The sequence below is a fragment of the Neophocaena asiaeorientalis genome, unplaced genomic scaffold (assembly GCF_003031525.2).
Source record: "Neophocaena asiaeorientalis asiaeorientalis breed wild unplaced genomic scaffold, Neophocaena_asiaeorientalis_V1.1 scaffold303, whole genome shotgun sequence".
Lineage (NCBI taxonomy): Eukaryota > Metazoa > Chordata > Mammalia > Artiodactyla > Phocoenidae > Neophocaena > Neophocaena asiaeorientalis.
Genome location: NW_020174420.1, coordinates 1,626,107 through 1,653,048, shown reverse-complemented (window position 1 = coordinate 1,653,048; position 26,942 = coordinate 1,626,107). Strand labels below are relative to the sequence as shown.

Sequence of the window (26,942 nt, the reverse complement as noted above, 5' to 3'; positions counted from 1 at the left end):
GGGGTGGGGTGGGGGGGCGCACACAAGCCCAGCCCGTGGAGAAACCCAGCCCAAGGGCAAAAAGCAGGGCCCCAGAGCCCGACCCCTTCTGGACTTTCTAGCGGCTGGGACTTCTCGCTGTGGGTGGCAGGGGTTTGGCACCGGATGGGCCACCATGCGGAGACTGTTCAGGACTGTGGAAGCCTTCTCCTCCAGAGCTCACCCTGCCTGGGCACCAGCTCTGTAGGCCCCTCAACCCTGCGTATGTATCGGCCAGCCCTTCCCTCCAATGGGGCCCAGAGGCCAGAGCCTGCTCAGAGCTGAGTGCAGGAGGCACCCAGAGCTTGCCAGGCTGCGGCCAGCCTCCTCTGGGGACCTCCCCAGCTTCTCTGAGAGGCCTGGAGACAGGAGCGCCTTCTCCAGGCTGCTGAGCTGCCAGCATCACCATGAGCCAGGCAGTGAAGGTTTCTGAGCAGGGGATGCAAAGCCCTGACCCGACTGGATGCTGCACCCCACGATGTCCCTTCCTGGCAGATAGGTTCTTTCTTCTTTTTCGAAATTTGGTAAAACATTTAAACCTTCGACTGTTTTTCAGCGTATACAGATGGCAGTGGCTTCGCCGGGATTTGAACCAAGCCTGTGTGATTCCAGAGCTCGTGCTCTGGACTGTGGTGCCTCCTTATCATACATGCCTCATGTGTTACTTTTTTTTTTTCTTGTAGTCCTTATGGTACTTGGCCCTAAGTGCCATACCTGTAATGAACACATACACTGCAACAAGAGAAGCCACCACAATGAGAAGCCCACACACTGCAATGAAGAGTAGTCCCCACTTGCTGCAACCAGAGAAAAGCCTGTGCGCAGCAACAAAGACCCAAGGCAGCCATAAATAAATAAATAAATAAATAAAATACATTAAAAAAAATAAAAGCAGCAAGGGCAAAGCAATGAGTTACATACAAGGGAACTCCCATAAGGATGTCAGCTGACTTTTCAGCAGAAACTCTACAGACCAGAAAGGAGTGGCACAATATATTTAAAGTGATGAAAGGGAAAAACCTACAACCAAGAATACGTCACCTGGCAAGGCTTTCATTTGATGGAGAGATCAAAAGTTTCACAGAGAAGCAAAAGCTAAAAGATTTCAGCACCACCAAACCAGCTTTACAAGAAATGTTAAAGGGACTTCTCTAAGCAAAAAAGATCACAACTAGAAGCATAAAAATTATGAAAGGAAAAAGCTCATTGATAAAGTTAAATATACAGTAAAGGTAGTAAATTAACCACACACAGAGCTAGTAGGAAGATTAAAAAACAAAAGTAGTAAAAGTATCTATATCTGCAATAAGCAGTTAAAGGATTCACAAAACAAAAGATGTAAAATATGATGACAAAAACAGTAATGGTGAGGGGAAGGGAGCAAAAATGCAGAGTTGTTAAAATGCGTTTGAAATTAAGAGATCAACAGCTTAAAATAAATATATAGGGCTTCCCTGGTGGCACAGTGGTTGAGAGTCTGCCTGCTGATGCAGGGGACATGGGTTCATGCCCCGGTCGGGGAAGATCCCACATGCCGCGGATAAGCTAGGCCTGTGAGCCATGGCCGCTGAGCCTGCGTGTCCGGAGCCTGTGCTCCACAACGGGAGAGGCCACAACAGTGAGAGGCCCGCATACCGAAAATAAATAAATAAATAAATAAATATTGCTATAGATAAACCTCATTGTAACCACACCCAAAAACCTATCATTGTAACCACAATGCCAAAACCTATAATAGATACACACACAAGAAAGAGAAAGACTCCAAATATAACACTAAAGATCGTCATCAAATCACAAGGGAAGAGAACGATACAGGAATAAAAAAGAATTACAAAAACAATTAACAAAATGACAACGAATACATACCTATCAATAATTACTTTAAATGTAAAGAGACTATAGGCGCCAATCAAAAGTCACAGAGTGGCTGAATGGATACAAAAACAAGACCTATATTTATGCTGCCTACAAGAGACTCACTTCGCATCTAAAGAGACACACAGACTGAAAGGAAAGGGATGGAAAAAGGTATTCCATGCAAATGGAAATAAGAAAGCTGGGGTAGCAATACTTATACCAGACAAAACAGACTTTAAAACAAAGACTGTAACAAGAGACAAAGAAGGATATTACACAGTGATCAAGGGATCAATCCAAGAAGAAGATATAACAAATATAAATATATATGTACCCAACATAGGAGCACCTAAATACATACAGCAAATATTAACAGATATAAAGGGAGAAATCAACAGTAATGCAATAAGAGTAGGGGACTTCACCACCCCACTTACATCAATGGACTGATCACCCAGAGAGAAAACCAATAAGGAAACATTGGCCATAAATGACACATTAGATCAACTGGACTTATTAACAGATATACATAGAACATTCCATCCAAAAGCAGCAGAATACACATTCTTTTCAAGTGCACAGGGAACATCCTCCAGGATAGATCACATGCTAAGTCACGAAACAAGCCTCAGTAAAATCAAGAAAATTGAAATTATATCAAGCATTTTTCCAACCACAATGCTATGAGACCAGTAAGTCAACTACAAGAAAAAAACTGCATAAAACACAAACATGTGGAGGATAAATAATATGCTACTAAACAACCAATGGATCACTGAAAAAATCAAAGAAGAAATTTAAAAAATACCTGGAGACAAATGAAAACAAGAACACAATGATCCAGAATCTATGGGATGCAGCACAAACAGGTAAGTTTATAGTGATATAAGCCAACCTCAGGAAATAAGAAAAAAATCTCAAATAAACAACCTAAACTTACACTAGAGGAACTAGAAAAAGAAGAACAAAATCCAAAGTTAGTAGAAGGAAAGACATCATAAAGATCAGAGTAGAAATAAATGAAATAGAGACAAAAAAAGAAAAGAAAAGATCAAGGAAACTAAGAACTGGTTCTTTGAAAAGATAAATAAAATCAATAAACCTTTAGCCAGACTCATCACGAAAAAAAAGAGGGCCCAAATAAATAAAATCAGAAATGGAAAAGGAGAAGTTACTACCAACACCACAGAAATATAAAGGATCATAAGAGATTACCACAAGCAACTGTATGCAAATAAAATGGTCAACCTAGAAGAAATGGACAAATTCCTAGAGATATACAATCTCCCAAGACTGAACAAGGAAGAAACGGAAAACATGAACAGACTGATTACCAGTACTGAAATTAAATCAGTAACAAAAAAACTCCCAAGCAACAGAAGTCCAGGACTAGATGACTTCACAGGTGAATTCTACCACACATTTACAGAAGAGTTAACACCTTTCCTTCTCAAACTATTCCAAAAAATTGCAGAGGAAGAAATGCTTGCAAACTCATTCTATGAACCAGCATCGCCCTAATACCAAGAAACCAACAAAGGTACCACAAAAAAATAAAATTACAGGCCAATATCACTGATAAACATAGAGGCAAAAATCCTCAATAAAATATTAGCAAACTGAATCCAACAAAACATTAAAGGGATCATACACCATGATCAAGTGGGATCTATCCCACAGATACAAGGATGGTTCAATATCTGCAAATCAATCAATGTGGTACACCACATTAATTAATAAATTGAAAATAAAAATCATCTGATCATCTCACTAGATGCAGAGAAAGCTTTTGACAAAATTCAACATCCATGTTTAATAAAAACTCTCCACAAAGTGGGTATAGAGGGAACATACTTCAACATAATAAAGGCCACATATAATAAGCCCACAGCTAACATCATATTCAATGGTGAAAAGCTGAAAGCATTTCCTCTAAGATCAGGAACAAGACAGGGATGCCCACTCTTGCCACTTTTATTCAACATAGTATTGGAAGTTCTAGCCATAGCAATTAGATAAAAGGAATCCAAACTGAAAAGGAAGAAGTAAAACTGTCACTATCTTCAGATGACATGATACTATACATAAATAAATCCTAAAGATGTCACCAAAAAACTACCAGAGCTCATCAATGAATTTGGTAAAGTTGGAGAATACAAAATTAATATACAGAAATCTGGTCCATTTCCATACGCTAACAACAAACTATCAGAAAGAGAAATTAAGGAAGCAATCTCATTTACAATTGCTTCCAAAAGAATAAAATACCTATGAATAAATCTAAAGGTAAAAGGCTTGTACTTGGAAAACTATAAGACACCAGTGAAAGAAGTTAAAGATGACACAAACAGATGGAAACACATTCCATGTTCATGGATCGGAAGAATTAATATTTGTTAAAATGACCATACCACCGAAGGCAATCTATAGATTCAATGCAATCCCTATGAAAATACCAAGAGCATTTTTCACAGAACTAGAATAATTCTAAAATTTGTATGGAAACACAAGAGACCCCAAATAGCCAAAACAATCTTGAGAAAGAAGAGAGCAAGAGGTATCATGCTCTGTGACTTCAGACTATACTACAAAGTCACAGTAATCAAAACAGTATGATACAGGCACAAAAACAGACACATAGATCAATGGAACAGAATGGAGAGCCCCAAAATAAACCCACACACTTATAGTCAATTAATCTATGACAAAGGAGACATGAATACACAATGGGGAAAAGACAGTCTTTTCAATAAGTGGTGCTGGGAAAACTGTACAGCTACATGTAAAAGAATGAAATTAGGACATTTTCTCATACCATATACAAAAATAAATTCAAAATGGATTAAAGACCTAAATGTAAGACCAGAAAGCATAAGATTGCTAGGAGAAAACATAGGCAGAACACTCTTTGTTGCTGTTGTTGGTTTTTGTTTTGTTTTTTTTGGCCGTGCCACATGGCTGTGGGATTAGTTCCCTGACGAGGGATCGAACCCATGCCTCCTGCGATGGAAACGCGGAGTCTGAACAACTGGACCTCCAGGGAAGTCCTGGCAGAACACTCTTTAACGTAAATTGTAGAAATATTTTTTTGGATCTGTATATAATGGATATATATGGTGGAATACTATTCAGCCATAAAAAAAGAATGAAATTTTGCCATTTGCAACAACATGGATGGAGCTGGAGGGCATTATGCTTGGTGAAATAAATCAGACAGAGAAAGATGAATACTGTATGTTATTATTTATATATATGGAATCTAAAAAATAAAACAAATGACTACAACAAAGTAGAAACAGACTCACAGATATAGAGAAGAACTAGTGGTTACCACTGGGGAGAGGGAAGGACGGAGGGGCAAGATAGGGGTAGAGGATTAAGAGGTACAAACCACTATGTATAAAATTGTATAAAATAAATAAGCTACAAGAATATATTTTGCAACACAGGGAATATAGCAACTCTTTTATAATAACTTTAAATAGAGTATAATCTATTAAAATTTTGATTCACTATGTTATATACCTGAAACTAATATAATATTAAGTCAACTACACCTCAATTTTAAAAAATTAAGTGTTCAGAACAGTGCCTTGTATATCGTAAGTAATCAGTGTTAACTTTTATTTGATTGTAATTAATAGTCCCGATTTTACTATTTAACAGCTCACCTCCATAATTATGCATACATGTTTGCCTTTAATGGTGATTGTTGCTAAATTACCCTGTTACTGCTACTTAATGGAGCACCCAGTTCTCTTCTATTGACTCCAGAGATTTCTCTACTATTCCAATAAGATCGATGTCTGCATTACATTTGTTACCTGTAGATTAATAAAAGAATATTATAGGCTTCACTTTGGAAAAAAAGTTGCCTGGTGAGAACTGTGACTGACTCTGACACTAATCAGAAAATATTTGTCCTTAAGGCACAAGTTGTTTCAGGGTAGGGGTCCGGTAAGTAGATAGACTGTTACAGTTATTTTAGGGCAAGGGTCCAATAAGTATCCTGAGTTTCTGGCAGATGTTCTGGATGACTTCATCAGGTCAAAAGGTCAGATTCCATCCAGGCTGAGATGACACTTCCCTAATGGCCTCCCAGCTCCATTTTAAAGAGCTCTCTTAGCAATACTGACTCCATTTTGATTTTCTTTCCACAATGTGGAACATATTTTGCACTAAAGTAATTTATCTGTCTCCTTGTTTTTCAAAGTTTTTTTTTTTTTTTTTTTTTTTGGCGGTACGCGGGCCTCTCGCTGCTGTGGCCTCTCCCGTTGTGGAGCACAGGCTCCGGACGCACAGGCTCATGGGCCCAGACGCTCCGCGGCATGTGGGATCTTCCCGGACGGGGACACGAACCCACATCCCCTGCATCGGCAGGGGGACTCTCAACCACTGCGCCACCAGGAAAGCCCTACAAAGTCTTCTTTTACTGAGTAAATAAACCCAGCAAATTTTCTCCATCATTTGGTGGAAGATCAAGGTGCAAAAGAGGCAGAATGAGTAGCTCAACATTTTTGGGAGTTGGGGAAAGTATAGGGAGAACAGGTAGGATATGTATATGGAGATTTTAAAAACAAGTTCTGGGTCAGTCTCCAATTAGAATGACCTTATCCCCTCTGTTTCCACTTCATTTGTTCTCGGAGAAGCTGCATTGCCTTTAACAGAAAACAAGAAAGTAATCACTCTGCTAAGCGTTCCTATACTGACCTCAATACACAAATGTTCCATCCTTTCATTGGATGCAAGAAAAGGGCTTGCAAATAGAATGTTAGCACGCTTGTTAAGCAATATGACTTGTTAGGCCTGAGCCAGGGCCCAAAATCTGTACTTTTGCCTATTAACTGCTATAGGTGATTCTGATATACAGAAAGACTAAAGACTGAGAACAATTCCTCTAATACAGTGGCAAACACTACGTGGAATAGTACAAATCCCAATTTCCCTAATTCTTACATCAGTACAGTAGTTCGCAAATTGGTGTTTTACAAAACATCAGTCTTGTGAATGCCCTTTGCAAAAAATTGAAAAAACAAACAAACAAAAAACGGTGGTTTCCAGTGGTTAGGGCTCTGTGCTTCCACCGCAGGGGGCACAGGTTTGATCCCTGGTCAGGGAACTAAGATCCCACATGCCGCATGGGCATGGCCAAAAAAAAGAATCCATGGCCAAGTAAATTAACTGCTCTGAGAAGTCTTAACTACCAAGCATTTTCCTAATTAATTAATTGCCTTATTTATCTATTCATTACATTTTTATTCTAACAACTCACAAACTTTTAGAAACAATGCCTAGAATGTTGTGTGATATTACTATTATCCTACTGGAAATGTACAAAACAGACATAAAATGCTCTCCATAAAGCATTTAAAGGGACTTTCAAAGGTAGAATCAACACTTCACTACAGTCAGTGGCAAGTTCTACTTCCCCAGGTAAAGTCCATCAATTGTCCTCCCAGGATAACATCAAGCGGTGGTTATCATAGGGACCTTGACCTCTCCATATACAGCTCCAACAAGATATTATATACTATTAACAGAGAAAATATTGCAAACTGAATCTTTAGCAGATAACATTAAAACATTCCTTTGGGCAAATTATTACATATGAAATATGTGTAACTTTTCTGAATAACAAAGGAAAGGCTGTTAAATGTCTTAGACTGATCTGAGGACAGTTTAGCTTGTTTTTTAAATGCGTAATAGTATTAGAAATGCCATGGGACTTCCCTGGTAGCACAGTGGTTAAGACTCCGCGCTCCCAATGCAGGGGGCCTGGGTTTGATCCCTGGTCCGGGAACTAGATCCTACATGCATGCTGCAACAAAGGAGCCAGCGAGCCACAATTAAGGACCCCTTGAGCCACAACTAAGGAGCTCGCCTGCTGCAACTAAGACCCAATGCAACCAAATAAATAAATATTTTTTTTTAATTTTTAATTAAAAAAAAGAAGAAATGCCACTATAGAAACCTAAATACAATCTCTGCCTACAGTCTACCCCACCTCCATCACCATTTCACATTTGATTATACCTACATTCGAGTGAGCATTACTTGTTATTTGTTTTGGGAACAGTCCATTTATAACCTTAGACGTTTCTCGAGGGCAAGAATCAAGTCTTTTACACTTTCTAACATGCTTTTATGTGCCCACTAGGTCTTCAATAAATAATTTGCTGACAAACTGCCATTTCTAGAATGCTGTATGCTAAATCTCATTTGCTAGGAAGGGAAGTCCATGCCTTCAGGGGCCTGGATATAGGCTGAGCATTCTTCACTGAGTATCAACAATTATTCCCCACAGCCAGTGACAATATCACTCAGGAATCTGTTTTTGACAGGTTAAATTACTCTTGAGGGGAAAAAAAATTCTAATTCTATTCTTCAAAAATACTTTACATGTTCTTATTTACTACTTGAGTGTTTAATAACACCAGGTGGCTACAACATTCTCTTCACGAGCTGCAGGCTAGGTATACGTGCCATAGAGGATTATGTAAACTGGAAGAAATCCATACCATGGATCTCAACAAAAGTCACCAAAAAGAACCACATGCTCATTTTATTTGATATATTTCTAGAGAAAAGAATTGTCTTCCACAGCAAAGTGGGGAAAAAGGAGCTAAGTAGTCCAAATACATGTGTAATAAGGTAGAGAAAACTGTATTCACTGGAAGTCTTTTTAGGAAAGGTACCATTCAGGGTGGTAGAAACTCCTTGAAAATTAATTTGGGGTAGAAGGTGAGTCCTTGAGGGGCCAGGGTAAGAGCAGAATTGTTTCATGGGAGAAAGGGAAAGGTTTCCCTGGTTAGTGCGAGCACAGTGCTGGAACAAAGATGAAAAAAATAAGAGTGATACATTTCAGGTAGTGAAAGGCCTCATACTGTGTAATGTGGACTCTACCCTAAGACATTCAAATTTTGGTAAAACTACTAGGCCCATATAAAGCTTAGGAGCTTGTGGATTTTTTGGTGTGGAAATCATTGATGAGGCAGGATTTGAAGTTTTAGTTGCAACAATGGAACAGAAGCAGATCATGAATTGGGAAAAGGTTTGAAGCAAGCTTATCCAGAACCTCTAAGGCAGTGGTTCCCAACCTTTCTGGCACCAGGGTTTCATGGAAGACAATTTTTTCACGGACTGGGGCGTGTGGTGGGGGGTATGGTCAGGCGGTGATGCGAGCAAATGGGGAGCGGCAGATGAAGCTTCGCCCGCTCACCCTCCGCTCACCTCCTGCTGTGCGGCCTGCTTCCTAACAGGCCGCGGACCGGTACCAGTCTGCCGTCCGGGGTTGGGGACCCCTGCTCTAAGGGAAAGAGAGGCTACCATGGGACAATTAAGTTACACAGAGGGAGCAAGTAATCTACCCAAATACCAGGGGTAAAAGATGAGGATAGAATAACAGCTCTTCCAAGTACTTCACTGACATTCTGTCTTAACCTTCACAGCAATCCTGTTGATATAGATGCTATTATTATCCTGGTTTTTCAGATAAATTCTCTGACATTCAGATATTTGTTAAAGCAAGGTACAACCTAGTGAGTGTCAGAATTGGGGCTTAAGGTTAGGTCTTTCTGTCTCCAAAGCCCATGTTCTTAGCCACTACCCTACACTCTCACACTTCCCACTTTAGTTCTAGAATGGCTCTGATATAAAACTCTGAATTTTCTCAAATACTACAAATGGGAGTAGGGGAAGCAGGCTGAAGAAAAACGCTATTCAACAAAGGACTAGGTCTTTGGAAGGAAAATACAAATAAGAATACATCACACACTAGTGTGTTAAATCAAAATAAATTATTCCCTACCATAAACATACAAAGCTCCATTTAATTTGAAGCTTGCTGGCACTTTTAGGATGAGAAAGCAGACCTCAAATAGGTCTATCCTATCCCTTATGTACAATTCCAAAATCCAAAAAGCTCTAAAAACTAAAAATTTTCCATACACTTCATGTCAAAACTCAATTGACAGTAAAACTTGGCCTGAACTGATGTGAAGCTATATATCGCCTTAATTTACCTTACTTAGTGTGAACACTCTTGTTTTGCTCAGAAATATTAATGTGTGCAACTAAGGGTTCTGCACCAGACCCCCTCAGGCATTACATATCATACAGAGAAAGGATCTCTCTAAAATCTGAAAATTTCTGAATTCTAAAACTTATCTAGGGCTTCCCTGGTGGTGCAGTGGTTAAGAATCCCCTGCCAATGCAGGGGACACAGGTTCGAGCCCTGGTCCGGGACGATCCCACATGTCATAGAGCAACTAAGCCTGTGCGTTACAACTACTGAGCCTGCGCCCTAGAGCCCGCGAGCCACAACTACTGAAGCCCACGCTGCGCAACAAGAGAAGCCAGCACACCACAACAAAAAGTAGCCCCCGCTCGCCGCAACTAGAGAAAGCCCGAGCACAGCAACGAAGACCCAACGCAGCCAAAAATAAATAAAAAATTAAATTAAATTAAAAAAAAAATTATCTAGCCAAAGATTTTGGACCCTCTACGGACCTGTATTCCAAAGCATTTTAAAAAACAATTTCCAAAAATGAGATCAGAGATACTCAATCTTTAGGATTTCACAGACTAGGAAATTTTCACAAGTATTTTGCGGAGAACATAAGATTGCAATTTGTTTTAACTAAATAAGGATAATAGAAAACATCCTTATCAACATAATTTTACAAAGGGATATTGTAACATCCAAAAACATAAGAAGGCCTTAATTCAATGCAAAAAACAATTCTTTGTATTAATAAATGCAATTTTATGAAAAACACTATGTGGTCCTAATTTTTTTACTTTTACCATGGCTGGTGAAAATTCACCTAGGACCAGCACTGGTCTGGTCTGAGGCATGGAGCCCAGCTGGCTACATAAAATTACTTCAGGCAGTTGTTAAAAATGCAGCCCCCAGGCTCTGTTCTAGCAGATCATGATTCAGAAGGTCTCAGGGTGGGGCCCCCAAATCTATATTGTGCATTAGAACGCTAGTGGCTTGTTTCTGCTGTGCAACAAGCTTCAGAACCACTGGCCTGGTCTGTAGGCTCTAGTTCTACTCTCCTTTTTCTCCTCCTAATTCTCCTCCGTGGGGGTGGGAGCAAAACAGGAATGTTTCCAATTAGGGAGTCTGCCCAACCTGCTGTGTATGACACCAGTTATTCCTCCAACAGTTGATGTTGAACCAGCTGGTCAACTTTAAAACCCAGGGTGTCAGCAGTGGAACAAAAGAAATTAGGTAGCAGACAAGTGAGAGAAACTTGTTGAAGCAAAATTCCTTCATGAAAAGGTGTGGCTTCCAGAGCTGAGGCCTAAGTTCAGCACAGGTATCTTTGTCTTAGTTAAAATAGTAACAATAATAACCATTAAAAAATATATATATATGTGTATGTATGTGTATTTTATGTGTGTGTGTGTGTGTGTGTGTGTAAATGTGTGTGTATATCTATCTATTCCTTCATAGCTGTCTCCTGTATCCAGCTTCTGTGCCAGCTATGATTTTGGCCTTCATTTTTCATCTTCAGAGGGATTATAAGAATTACTAGTATTACCTCAAACGATATGATGACAAATCACTAAAAAAAAAAAAAGAAAACCCATAGCATGCTTGATGTTTTATGAAGCAGACGATATTCTCCGACATATAAAATAATTTCAGTGAGTTATCTTTTTTAAAAAGTTATCTTATTCTCTTAAATTACTGTTTAAAAAATGTTAAGACTAAATAGCTAATATCTTAAAAAACACAAAAACTTTCAATTTAATAGGCACTCAAAGTTCTTTCCCAGTTAAAAAAAAATATCAGGCCCTTCTAAAGCAAGGCTAAATGTTAAGTGGGAAAGACAAAAGAGACATATAAATAACCCCCATTCTCATGGGATTAATCACTTAATCCTATTTGACCAGAATCTCTTGGTCTCTAAGCTCTGCAAATGAAACAAAATTTCTCACTTGATATTTGGCTAGGACTTCCAATCAGGAAACAAGAATTGTGTCATATCCCTGTATACGGCTCATTACCGGAACTCAAACACTTTGCTAAGCAGCAGTAGAGAGTTAAATCTTTCATGATCTGCCCCGTAACCTGTGCACTTCTTATACTCCCAGATTTCTAGAATTTACAGTTAGTATACAGCAACTGGTCACAAAATTTAGTCCCTGGCCTAGCAGCATCAATTATCACCTAGCAACCTGTTAGAAATGCAAATTATCAGGCCCCAGCCCAGACCTGTGGAATCAGAAACTCTGGGTGGGGCCCAGCAATGTGATTGTGAAGCACCACTGGTCTACAGCAAGTAGAAAAACGTGTTTCCTTCTATAGGTCCAAAGCCAGGGGTACTGTATATCCTATCTTGATATGAAATAAAGACATCCGATTAAAAGACATACTCTCCTCACAACTCCCACCCTCAACCCAATGTGTATTATTTTAAATGAGTTAGATAACAACACAAGCAGCAATCAGAGATTGAGTCTGAAATAGATACTAACCAGGCATCAGTTCCCACCCAGCCTGATTTCATGCAATACCATTTACGTCCTCTTACACCTAAAGTTCTAAAACAGGATCTTCAAATATGCGCCTAATACACTTCAGTGATTCTATAATAAAACATCAACTAGGTCTGAAGATATCAAACTTACTAAAGAAGAAAAGTGGAATTATTTGCTACGTATTAGAACTGCATTCAACAGGGAGTTAAAATTCAGGATTTTTTTCACCTTTATACTTCCAAAGTTAATAGAATTAAACCAGAATGCCCCAATCTTCAAAATCTCCTAGCTATGTAGATTTTTACTGCATTACTTCTTGCTTTCTGTGGGGATAAAGCAGAGCCCTGGTAGGCACATTTAGTATATGTGCAACACCTCAGAACTAGAGCTACATCTGGTAAACCCTCAGGTGGTGAGTGTAACCTCAGCACTAGCCTTGGTAGCAAAGAGACACGGAGAACACCACTATCAAACAAAAGTTCTCATTAGATAATTACACTGTTTTGCTTCTGTTTACACTGCAATCACTATGTTAAAACTTCACTTCCCCTGATTTTAATGCATTTTATTTTACGTATTTATTTTTGACTGCGCCACGCGACTTTCGGTCTATCTTAGTTCCCCGACCAGGGATAGAACCTGTGCCCCCTGCAGTGGAAGCACAGAGTCCTAACCAGTGGACAGCTAGAGAATTCCCTTAATGCATTTTAAAGGGTGGGCAAGACCAGTCTACAGCCCACAAAGTACCTACTTTCAGAAAGCAGGTAATCCCCATGCAACTGTTTCAGAACACAGACAAATGGAGACCCTTCTAATGATTAGTATACAGGTAGCTCAACACATTAAACAGAACAAAAATAACACAAAAGAAAATCACAGGCCAATTTCCACGTTACAAACATATAATTTCAAATAAAGTCAAGCAATTTATTTTAAGATTTATTTAAAAGTAAACAAAAAAGTTCTGATCAAATAGGGTTCAGCCCAGAAATGCAAGGATGGTCTAAAATTAAGAAATATGAAAATGTATTTTACCATATTAACAGGCAAAGGAAAAAAAACTACATGAGCATCTCAATAGTTGGGAGAAATATATATATAATTTTTAAAAAATTTTATATGCATAAAAAAGGTCCAAAAAGCAGAAAATAGAATGTTTTGGGTGGAAGATATTTTTCTTTATATTTTGTTTTCTGAATTATTATAAAAAAAGTGTTTTCTTTTATAATCAAGGAGAAATGCTATTTTCATTGATACATATTCAAATCTTTTCCTTTTCTTATTTTTCCTCATGTATGTATGTCACATATAAACTAGAGGGTGTGAATTTCCTGCCCCTTGAGGTAGATTAGACCACTTTGGGGACGTGCACTAGATAAAACTGCCCTACCTTCATTTTTTTTAAAGGTCCTCCTATAGCAACATGGAAAAAATACAATCAGATAAGTTTAGAAATATTAAAAGTGTAAATACAATTAAAAATAATATGTATGCATATGAAAAAATACTATAAGTGAACATGAAAAAGAAAGCAATGCAGCTATTGAAGCAATGGGTACTGCCATTTGACAGTTTCAAATCATTTCATTGTTCTCAAAATATTTTTTAAATATACAAAACTGAGTAAAAGAAAAACAAGGCTGCCACTCCTTCCTAGGGCCTCTCTTCCAATCTCTTCTACTGTTGCTATGTATTCACCTAGTATCGAAGAGATGGGCAGCAGCTCAGATCCCTTTTTCTTCTTTTTATTAACTCCATTTCATTCATTCATTCACTCATTTTTTGAAAAGGTAATACAAAAACATGACTCAATTTTTTTTTAATATATAAAATATAAATGAAGGCATATGGCAAAATCCCATTTCCACTCCTACTTCTTTCATTGGTTTCTTATATATCATTTCAGAATTTCTTTTGCAATTATTAATTAATTTATTTTTGCTGGGTTGGGTCTTCGTTTCTGTGCGAGGGCTTTCTTTAGTCGTGGCAAGCGGGGGGCCACTCTTCATCATGGTGCGCAGGCCTCTCACTATCGCGGCCTTTCTTGTTGCGGAGCACAGGCTCCAGACGCGCAGGCTCAGTAGGTGTGGCTCACGGGCCCAGCCGCTCCGCGGCATGTGGGATCTTCCCGGACCGGGGCACGAACCCGTGTCCCCTGCATCGGCAGGCGGACTCTCAACCACTGCGCCACCAGGGAAGCCCTCTTTTGCAATTATAAGCAATGTATATTCTTATTCTACCCTTCTTTCTCTCTTCCTCATTCTTTTCACAACTATACAACATTCCATGATTTGGATGTTTCAAGGTTTATTTAACCAGCTCCTGTTGACACACTGGAGTCATCCTTTTCATGCTATTACAAACAATACCAAGCATAACTGTACATACATCAAGTTCATTTCTGAATGTGCCTTGCATGAAGCTTCTGAAGTGGTGCAGGATATTAGATTACCACAAGGTCCTACGTTCACCAGCCTGAGAAGTCAGCTCCTTTTCTTATTATAGTTCTCATTATATACAGCAATATGTAGCAAAAGACTTAACAATTCCTTGAACCAAGAAAATGTACTCTTAGGGGACTTATAAAAGTGACTGAACAAAACACCCAGGATGAACCCATTTCTTTTAAATAATGCAGACACACACATCCATCAAATATATCCATCGAAATGTTAATCATCTCAGTATGGTAGATCTGTGAAGTGCTTTGTAGCTTTTCCCTCCTTTTGCCTATCAATGCTTTCTAATTTTACAATGGTAAATACGTATTATTTCTATAATACAAAATTAAAAACTAAAAATAAAATGTTAATGAAAATTAAGTTGGATACATTCCATTCCTTCAGTCTGTCTTTTATTTGCATAGTGCCTCAGAGTTCATAAGGTATGTTTATATGCATCATTTAATTCTTATACTAACCCTATGTACTTTCATTTTGTCAAAATGGGAAAGGAAGAAAAAAGTAAAAGGAGGCCACAGATGGTTAGACAGCTATGCCCAAGGTCATTCAAATAGAAAGTTGGCAGTGACAAATCTCAAACATAGATCTTCTGACTTCAAATTCAGTGTGCTATCAAAAACATGATCATTGTTTCCTTAATTTTAACAATACCTTGGGAGTTAATTACATAATCAGAATTTGACAGATGAATTAAAATTATACAGCAGGGTCATTAATTAATGCTCATATAACCAAATCTTACTGAAAAGAGAACATTGGCATACAACCCCCAAAATTCCAGAGTCAGAAGAGGGTGTGGATTTTCAGTATCCTCTTAAATAAATTACCCATCTGGCAAAATGCGTCTAACATGGCCTAAAATGAATGCATAATAAAAGAAGCATTCTCTCAAGGTAGAAGAGTACCACTTCCAAAACGACCTCTGCCTTTGCCACCACCATGGACTCCTGCTCTACTTCTGCAACACCCCAGGGTGTCTCTGATCACCTTAGAGAATTTTAAAATATGAATAAGCCATACTTTTCAAGGAAGGGTGTGATCATATAACAATGTTTTTTAAGTTTGGGACTTATTGACCAAGATGATGATATTTTGGCTAAAATGTATTCTTTCTCTCCAAATGTCTCTCCTTCTTTTCTATAAGATTATAGAATTATACATTATTTTACAGTGGACACGGAGACTACCGATAAATCTTGGTTTGGTAAAAATATATTTTAATTCATCATTCCTCAAACTATGCCTCATGTAATCCTGTTCCAAAAGATGTATAGGTATGCTGCAGGGGTGGGGATGGGGAGAGAAGCCATGGTTAAATACAACGTAGCCCTTTTGGAGAGCCATGCTTCACAAAAGACATTAATATAATAAAGGCTCTAGAGATGTCCTGCATTTCAGAAACCTTTGTTTAACCCATATTACTTCACTTACCTAATAAATCAGTTCATCCATCTGTCTCCTTGTTAGCTTGTGAGCTGCTTGAGAATAAGTTTGATTACATTTTCAGCACCTTGAACAGTGCAGGACATATATGAACTTCATGCTGAAGTAAACAATTTCACTCACTGTAATAGTTCCCAAAAGTCAATATTTGTATTTTTAAACTGTTACTGATACCCTGCCAACAACTTGAGAATATTACACTTTCTCCCTAAAATTTGCATCCATTACTGAGCAGCTGTGGTCATAGGTAATTCAGGTGTGACAGGTCTTCTGGCCAAGCCCACTGATAGTTTTTTCCTGAGGCGATTTTTGTTTGTTTGCTTTTTGTTTGTTGTCTTAATCTACCAGGAGCATATAGTAAACTTCATTATCTTTTTATACCTCTGCCTTCGCACCTGCTAGTCCCTACTTGGATTGCTGCCTCAAGGTTTTATTCACCTGGAAAACATTCCTACTCATTCTTTAAGAATGAGCTTAGGGCTTCCCTGGTGGCGCAGTGGTTGAGAGTCCGCCTGCAGATACAGGGGATGCGGGTTCGTGCCCCAGTCCCGGAAGATCCCACATGCCGCGGAGCGGCTGGACCCGTGAGCCATGGCCGCTGAGCCTGCCCGTCCGGAGCCTGTGCTCCGCAAGGGAGAGGCCACAGCTGTGAGAGGCCCGCGTACCGAAAAAAAAAAAAAAAAAAAAGAATGAGCTTAAACAATACCTTCTCCGGGAAGCTTTCCTATCCTTCCATCCTTTTAGGAAGAGTGAGGGAATTCCTCAAGTTAGACATTTGTACATTTATTACCATGTATCAGGCACTGAACTAAGTGCCAAAGATAGAGGATGAAGATGTTAACCCTCCCTGGTGGAGCACAGTCTAGTAAGGAAGACAGCCATGTGAACAAATAACCACACTATAATAATGTTAAATGCAATACCAAAAGGAATATCTATGCAATATTTGACATGTGTCAGGTACTTTGTTAGGTGCTTTATTAGACACTGTCTATGACCATGTTAGATAGGTACCTGAATTGGACAGAAGTCCATGAAAAACTCTAAGGACCACTCTATATTCAGTTGCTTTCTGAAGAAACTGTCTCCAAGGGGTTCTTTTTGTATATGCTACAGTCTGTGTCATAGATAATACGTGAAACTAATCCTACTCCTTTGGTCACAAACTCCTGGACCAGACTCAGAGCTCTAAGAACAATCTACAGGTTGAAATTGAGGGAGATCACCTAGGCCATGGCCTGGTTCAAAATTCTTCTCAACAGGGGTTCTCCATTTTAGAAGGTGACAAACCAATCCAATCAGATACTCTCTCTTAAGAAACACAAATGTTGGGTGAACAAAGTAAAAGAAGGTAGGTCTCCAGAACTTAAAACCTATCCTAAATACTGCTAAGTTATTGTCCTATAAGGTTGTGAAAGCACTAGGGCCAAGGGACAATATGGTGGCTAAGATGATATCCCATTCTAGTTTACATTAAACCCTCATCATCAAAAGTAATATGTGTGTCTCTTCCTTGCAACCCACAAGGGCCTAGCACATCAGATCACCACTTCTGAAATTAGGAAACAGGCTTTAAAAGTTCAACAGCTTGACTAAAGTCACTCAGTTGGTAGGTGGCAAAGGCAGAAATTAAAGACCAGATCAGTATGATTCTTCTAGAATATCCTGCCAGTTACATGGGTAAATGGCCTCAAAATCAACTAATAACAAGTAGAGAGGCTCAAAAGAGTGTATGCACAGAGTAGAACAGAAATGTTCTGGAAATCAGTATGCTAGGGGATGTGAAGTGGGAGGGACCATAAAGGGTTTCACCTTGGTCAAGTTAATCTCTAATTCCAAACTAGACCTCTCTCCTGAGCTCCAGACTGTTAGCTGTCTGTCTTTCTTATTCAAACTTAACATCTGTAAGGGCAGCAGCTTTTTTAAAAAAAAAAAATTTATTTATTTATTTGGCTGCGTCAGGTCTTAGTTGCAGCACGCGGGATCTTCGTTGCCGGTGCGGGATCTTTAGTTGTGGCACATGGAATCTTTAATTGTGGCACGTGGGACCTTTAGTTGCGGCACGTGGGATCTTTAGTTGTAGCATGTGGGATCCAGTTCCCTGAACAGGGATCCAACGCAGGTCCCCTGCATTGGGAGTGTGGAGTCTTAGCCACTGGACTAGCAGAGAAGTCCCAGGCAGCAGCTTAATCTCTAGTTTGTTCACCACAGTCTAAAACAGAGTCTGGCTTATAGTAAATGCTTAATAAATATTTGTTGAACAAATGAATAAGAGAATGAACTCTCAAAGAAGCTAAAGGCACATTCTACAGTGGATTGCAGGGAAAGTTACCAAGAAACAGATTCCAGGGCTTATTTACAAGTACAGCTGATACTCATTATTTGTGGATCCTGTACTTGCGAATTTGCCTACTTCCTAAAATTTATTTGTAACCCCCAAATCAGTACTGATGATGCTTTCGCAGTCACTCATGGACATGCACAGAGTGTCAAAAATTTTGAGTCACTCCTGAGCACATTCCCAGCTAAGGTCGAACTAGGCAGTGCTCTGCTTTTTAGTTTCAGCTCTCATGGGGATGACTGAGGACACAGACAGTAGGGGGCAGCGCAGTGTAGTGCAGGAAGCTCTGGCTCGTGGGCCAGTAGGGTCTGAATCCTAACTCTGGCACTTATTAGGGGTTGGCCTCAGGCAAGTCACTTAACACTTCTGCACCTCATTTTCTCTTTTGTAAAATGAAGAAACAGAATCTACCAGGATGAGCTGTATTTAGGATTTAAGATTAAAACTATGTGAGAAATGTACATATTTTCCCTAGGAGCAATGGTTCAATATTCACTAATTTAGTGTTCTGCCTGATTTTATAGATCATAATCACCATGAATAATGAGAATCAACTGTAATTACTTATAACAAGGTAACAAAAAATATAGAAAATAATTATTTGGATGGAGGGTAGGCAGTGGGAGGCTTCAAGAAGATTTTGAAATAGAACCTCACCAGGCACATAAGACGTGGAAGAGGCTTTCAAGAAGAGAGAACAGTACCTACAGAGAAAGGCCCAGGTATGTGAAATAAACAGGTAGTTTGGGAAATGGCACTTTAGAAAGTCTAGAGCAGTAGGAGATGAGGACAGAACACCAGACCACAGTGCTTCTCTTTGCCCTGTACACACCTTATACTGCAGAAGCTCTCCCTCTGCATTTAATTTTTGGTTTACAGGTCTCTCTTCCACCAAACTATGAGCTCCTTAAAGACAAGGTCGTCTCTAGAAGAAATCATAACTATAGTACTCTACATTTGCAAATGAGTAATTACTAAGCACAAACACACCTGAAAAGATTGAACTTTGGTTTTCAACTGCAGCCTTATACCAACTCACAATAGTGACCAACTCATAGGACTTCTAGCTGATGACTGCTAATAATTCTGTCATAATTTTTTTGTTGTTGTTCTAGACATCTGGACATTTGTTAGTTTTAAGATCTTCCTCTTTTCAGTGAGATTTTCTGTATTAACAGGGCTCAAACATATGGTCCTTTAGACAATGCTGCCTCTTCAGAGTAAAGACTCCTTTTAATTCACTCTATTAGACTTATTTCTTTATATACAAGATACAGTCTTGACATAGTAAAATACAAGGAGGCATATTGATATATATGTCACAAATAGGATAAGGAAAACAATAAGAATTTTTCACAAAAGCTTGCAAAATTCTGGCCAAAACACAGTGGATGTGATATTAAACTCACTGCTTACATTTCCCCACTAAGAAGTAGGAAAAACAACTGCGATTTATGTAAAGTCATGAAACTAAGCACAGTTAGAATCTACTAGGCTTTGTACACGTGTGTTTTCTTTCTTCCCTCTTCCCCCCCTGCACACAGGGTAAAGGACCTGTCAGGCTTATCCCAGTACTTCCATTTCCTCCATCTCCTCAAACAAAATCCTCACTGTCCAACATCTCAATTCATATTTTCAAAACTTTAAGTCTCAATCAAAACTGAATATGTTACTTTTTCCCCATAAAATTCTTGGCATATTTTATTTAGGCACAACATAATTTATACTTTTATCTAGAAACATATGGCTACAACCAACACTATTGGAACCCAAACTGATACACTATGAAGGTGAATACAAATTCTCTGTGAAAGGGGAATAGAGAGTACTGTTTTTAAACAGATTTAATGCTATATTAGCCACAGGCTGGGCGTGATCAAATCTCATAGCACCATACAGCTACTTGACAAAGTAGGGTGGTCAAGCCCTTACCTACACTGCACACTCTCGGACACCCCAGTTAAGTTGTTTAAAGTATAATCCAATTCTATCTACTTAAAAAATAATAATGATACATTCTAAAATTTCTTGCTTCCAGTAAACCCTTCTCATTTGCATTTTCAAAAATTATCACCAAAACAACTATAATGGGACAGATTCTGGAAAAGATATAATGATCAATGCCATTTTCAGGAAGGGAAGAATGGGTTACCATTAACAAAACCGATTAAAGTCCCCAACCTTGAAAAGCTCCCTGTACAGTGTATTCTGCCTCTCTTGCGTTCACCTTCCAGGAGTCTGGAAGGGGCAAGTAGAAAATGTTAGTTTCCATGAGAGATGAAGATGAAATGTAAGGGATGGGAGGGAGTAAAGGGCTCACTTGCTTAAGGGAAGGAGGAAGACAAGTGGCCAAGGTCCCTAACTCAAATCAGGTGTTGGTGGGAATGTAAATTGATACAGCCACTATGGAGAACAGTATGGAGGTTCCTTAAAAAACTACAAATACAACTACCATATGCCCCAGCAATCCCACTACTTGGCATATACCCTGAGAAAACCATAATTCAAAAAGAGTCGTGTACCAATATGTTCACTGCAGCTCTATTTACAATAGCCAGGACATGGAAGCAATCTAAGTGTCCATCAACAGATGAATGGATAAAGAAAATGTGACACATATATACAATGGAATATTACTCACCCATGAAAAGAAACGAAATTGAGTTATTTGTGGTGAGGTGGATGGACCTAGAGTCTGTCGTACAGAGTGAAGTCAGAAAGAGAAAAACAAATACCGTATGCTAACACATATATATGGAATCTAAGGGAAAAAAAAGTCATGAAGAACCTAGGGGTAAGACGGGAATAAAGACACAGACCTACTAGAGCATAGACTTGAGGATATGGGGAGGGGGAAGGGTAAGCTGTGACAAAGTGAGAGAGTGGCATGTACATATATACACTACCAAACGTAAAATAGATAGCTAGTGGGAAGCAGCCGCATAGCACAGGGAGATCAGCTCGGTGGTTTGTGACCATCTAGAGCGGTGGGATAGGGAGGGTGGGAGGGAGGGAGACTCAAGAGGAAAGAGATATGGGAACATATGTATATGTGTAACTGATTCACTTTGTTATAAAGCAGAAGCTAACACACCACTGTAAAGCAATTACACTCCAATAAACGTTAAAAAAAAAAAGACAGCCAAAAAAATAAAAAGAATGAAGTTTCAGTAACGCGGGAACGCAGGGAGTTTAAGAAACGCAAATAATGCAGGGGGACCCGCGAATGGGGGAGGGGCGAAAATGCGCAACTCCTACCCCTTCCCATCTCCGGGAGAGGGACGGCAGGAGGCAGCACTCGTCAATTTGCCTGGCAGTGTCGCACCCGGGCAGTAAAGGGACTCGCAAGCCAGAGACTTCAGTCCGAGTATTAGAAGGGGGCTGAGTCGGGGGGTTCAGGGAAGTTGGGGGCGGGGGAAGAATAGCGCGCCGGCGCGGGGAGAAAGGGACTAAAGACCGCCTAGCACCCCCGAGGGGCAGGGACTGACGCCGGCGGATGCCCCTTCTCGCCGAGGGCCACGATGTGGGACCTGCCGGCTTACCCTCCTCACAGGAGCTCGGGAAGGCGCGCCCCGCCCCTCACAGCCCCGACGGCAGCGGAAAGGGAGGCGCAGTGTGCCCCCCGAGCCGGGAGAGCGGCGCTTCCCGCGCGTCCCCTCCCCGGCAGCCCGGGCGCCCGAGCCCACCTGGGCTGACCAGAAGCCCCTCCTCCAGACCGTACTCTGCTACTCCTCCGAGAACCTGAGCCGTCGCCGCAGAGGTCGCCGTCGCCAGAACAGTCTCGGCCTGTAGTACCAAAGCGTGAGCCACAGCACCCAAGGAGCGCCGCTATCACTCGCTAGGTTACCTCTTACTGCACACTGGTCCTCGCCCCGCCCCCGAACCCAAGCCATTGGTTGTTGGGCACCGCCCCATTCGTCTATTGGACCAAAGAGGATGCCGCTCAGTCACCTAGAAGGGCACGTGTGCTTCTTACTGGTCTAAATGTGAAGCAGTTCCCGCCCACTCCCTCAAAATTTCCAGCTTCTGATTGGTGTTAATGCCTGTCTTTTCGCTCCCTGAGTTCTTTCCCTCGGGGTGGAGCACCTCCTTGAGAGAGCTCAGATTGGCTGAAAGGACTCGACGTTAGTCCAGTATAGGCATTGGGCCAAGGATCCTTCGGGTCCCCACGTGGGGGAGGAGCCCAAGGCGCAGCACCTCTGGGTTTGTTTACACAGGCCCTTGCTCCCGTTTCCTTCCATTGGCTGAGCCAGCAGCCCCTCCCACTGGGTTGCGCCACTCAGTCTAGCACGGAGGGGCGTGGAGGCGGGCCTCAGTGGGTTTCCCCCCAGCTGTCAATTACCAAGGGAGGAGCTTTGAGCGAGGCTGACTGGGACTTGGTGCGGCCCTCCATTGAGGAAATTTGGGGAGTTGGGCTCCTTGGAGGAGCTGGAGGGAAGCAGAGGCACTCTTCACATTTCTAGAGACAAATCTAGCTTTCTGAATGTTAAAAAATATATAAAACCTTACTATCCCTTTGGATTTACGGCGTCCAATCTTTGCTTGCGAAGGACTTTGAATTTTATCCTTCAGGAAGTGGGGATTTCTTTATGTAAATCCTTACACATCTTTGTCTCTCCCCACCTCTCCTGTTAACTGTGTACATAACACAAAGTAGAGGCTTAGTAAGTGATTGCAAAATGAATGGATACATGATAAAAATGACAAGAACAGCTAAGTAAGCTCATTAAATAATACAGTAATTAGATAAATATATAAGTAATATATTAAATATAATAATTAAGTAAATACATAAATAATTAAATAAATTCTTTCATTTAACAAACATTATTGAACATATGCTACGATGTTCCAGGCTGTAAGCTCTGGGTATATGATATGAACAAGACAATGAAGATGCACCCAGGGTGCTTATTCTCTAGCTGAGGAAACTGGCAATAAACAAGTAACCAATAAATAATAAAATGTCCCAGTCAGAATGACTATCATCAAAAAGTCTACAAACAATAAATGCTGGAGAGGGTGTAGAGAAAAGGGAACCCTCCTACACTCTTGGTGGGAATGTAAATTGGTACAGCCACTATGGAGAACAGTATGGAGGTTCCTTTAAAAAATAAAAATAGAGCTACCATATGAACCAGCAATCCCACTCCTGGGCATATACCCTGAGAAAAACATAATTCAAAAAGATACATGCACCTGAATGTTCACTGCAGCACTATTTACAATAGCCAAGACATGGAAGCAACCTAAATGTTCATCGACAGAGGAATGGATAAAGAAGATGTGGTACATATATACAATGGAATGTTACTCAGCCATAAAAAAGAGTGCAATAATGCCATTTGCAGCAACATGGATAGACCTAGAGATTATCATACTGAGTGAAGTAAGTCAGACAAGGACAAATATCATATGATATTACTATATGTGTAATCTAAAAAAATGGTATAAATGAACTATTTACAAAACAGACTCACAGATTAAGAAAACAAACTTACGGTTACCAAAGTGGAAAGGTGTGGGGGGGGTGTAAATTAGGAGTTTGGGATTAACATGTACACACTACTATATATAAAATATATGATCAACAAAGACCTACTGTATAGTAGAGGAAATTCTACTCAATATTCTGTAATAACCTAAATAGGAAAAGAATTTGAAAAAGAATAGATATATGTATATGATGTATAACTGAATCACTATGCTGTACACCTGAAACTAACACAACATTGTAAATCAATTATACTCCAATATAAAATTTAAAGATTTTTTTAAACAATAAAATATGCTTTGACTAAGCACCACCACCACAAAGAAAAATAAAGCAGGGTTAAGAAATGGTTAAGGGAATGCCTGTTTTAGGTTTAATAGTTTAAGAGCTGTTTGAGGAAGGAGCATTGAACAGAGACACGAATAATGTGAAGAATGGGAAGAGGGTACCATTCCCAGGGCCTTTAGGCTGCACAACTCTAGAATCACTAGTCATATTGCTTCTTGCATTTCCAACTTGGGTTATTAGGTATATATCATTTTAGGATTGTCTACTCTGGTTTTAAGCTTCATCTGATTAAATAAATAGATCTTACAAGAAACACGTCTCTTTTAGAAAAGAAATCTGTCTCCAAGATGACTTCCCCATACCCTCCACTGCTTATTTTCCTAAGGCGGCTTCAGGTGTATAGTGAGCGAGGGACTTACATGATCCACAGCTTTGAAAAACAGAGTCTTCAGGTCAGTATGGTGTCCTTGCACAATCAGAAATACTCTTCAAGGATGAAGATTTATTGCCAGGATAGCAATGGGATGTGGGGAAGAGTTGGTGGGCTCTTGTTGCTTCCCTCCATACTACTGACACTGTCTCTTATAACTTCGTGACTGGATATCACTAATGATAGAGAGAAAGTCTTAAAAGCAGTTAGAGCAAAAAGGTACATCACATGGTGGAGGTGAGGAGGGGGAGACAAGAACTACATCAGACTTATCAGAAACTATGGAAGCCAAAAGACAAGGGGGGAGGTAGCTTTGTGGATATTTGGTGGTAGTATACAGACTAGATAGGAGTCCATAGTGACAGAAAGGAGACAATAACCAGTCATGTAGTTATAGGGGATGGTGTCAGCTGGAGAAAGGGAGACAACAGGAGTCCACCAACCCTTCGCCACATCCCACTGCTGTCCTAGTGATAAATCTTCATTCTTTAAGGGTATTTCTTTTATTTTTACTGTGGTAAAATACACATAACAAATTTTTTACTATTTTAACCATTTTAAGACTTCCCTGGTGGCGCAGTGGTTAAGAATCCGCCTGCCAACAGAGGGAACATGGGTTCGATCCCTAGTCCAGGAAGATTCCTCATGCTGCAGAACAACTAAGCCCGTGCACCACAACTACTGAGCCTGCACTCTAGAGCCCACAAACCACAACTACTGAGCCCACGCGCTGCAACTACTGAAGCCCTCGCGCCTAGAGCTCCTGCTCCGCAACAAGAGAAGCCACCGCAATGAAAAGCCCACGCACCGCAACAAAGAGTATTCCCTGCTCACCGCAACTAGAGAAAGCCCGTGTGCAGCAATGAAGACCCAATGCAGCCAAAAATAAAATAAATAAAAAAATTTAAAGTATACAGTTCAGTGGCATTAAGTATATTCACATTGTTGTGAAACCATCGCCACTGTCCATCTTCAGAATGATTTCATCATCCCAAATTGAAATTCTGTACCCATTGACCACTAATTTCCCATCCTCCCCTTCCCTCATTTCCTGGAAATCACCATTCTATTTTCTGCTCTATGAATTTGACTACTATGGATACCTCATGTAAGCGGAATCAAACAATATCTGTCCTTTTGTGTCTGGCTTATTTCAGTAGGCATAATGTCTTCAAGGTTCACCCATGTTGTATAGCATTATAGCATGCATCAGAATTTCATCCTTTTTAAAACTAAATAGTATCTGATTGCATATATAGATATGCAACCTTTTGTTGGTCCATTCATCTGCCAATAGAATTTGAGTATTGTGAGTAATGCTAATATGATTGTACAAATATCTGTTCAAGTCCTTTCATTCTTTAAATTCTTTTGGGTATATACTCAGAAGCAGAATTGTTGGATCATATGATAATTCTATGTTTACTTTTTGGAGGAACTGCTGTTTTCCACAGAGGTTACTCCATTTTACATTCCCACCAGCCGTGCAAAAGGGTTCCAATTTCTCCACATCCTTGCCAGCACTTTCTATTTTCTGTTTTTTTTTCATATAATAGCTATCTTAATGAATGTGAAGTGGTATCTCATTGTGGTTTTGGCTTGCATTGTCCTAATTATTAGTGATGTTGAGCATCTTTTCATGTGCTTTTTGGACATTTGTATACCTTTGGAGAAATATCTATACAAGTTCTTTGCACATTTTAAAGTTAGGTTTGTTTTGTTGTTGTTTGCTTTTGAATTGTACGAGTTCTGTATGTATCTGGACAGTAATCTGTTATCAGATATATGATCTGCAAATATTTTCTTCCATTCTGTGGGTTGCCTTTTCTCTGTTGATAGTGTTCTTTCAATGCTTGAAAGCGTGTTTCTGGAGGGTACGGTGGAGGCTAGTATGCAGACAAGTAACTTTTTTCTGAAGAAGCTAAGCATTCCTTGTAGGCTCTGTTTAAATTACTTAATCAGACGAAGCTTTAAACCAGAGAGGTTTAAACTACTCTGAAGCCTGTGCGCCTAGAGCCCGTGCTCCGCAACAAGAGAAGCCACGACAATGAGAAACCCACGCACCGCAACAAAGAGTAGCCTCTACTTACAGCAACTAGAGAAAGCCCGCGCACA

The 26,942-nt window shown here is 39.9% G+C and overlaps 1 protein-coding gene across 2 annotated transcripts in view; it reads right to left on the bottom strand.

Annotated features, from left to right (window-relative positions):
- Nucleotides 1-22,434, bottom strand: part of PAIP2B (poly(A) binding protein interacting protein 2B) — a 39,093-nt gene extending 16,659 nt beyond the window's left edge. The window contains exon 1 of one of the 2 annotated variants that reach the window (XM_024756380.1): nucleotides 22,302-22,434. The gene's annotated coding sequence lies outside the window, so the exon portion shown is untranslated. The remainder of the gene's footprint in view (nucleotides 1-22,301) is intronic. The other variant, XM_024756381.1, reaches the window with a different exon arrangement.
- Between the last annotated feature and the right edge of the window lie 4,508 nt (nucleotides 22,435-26,942).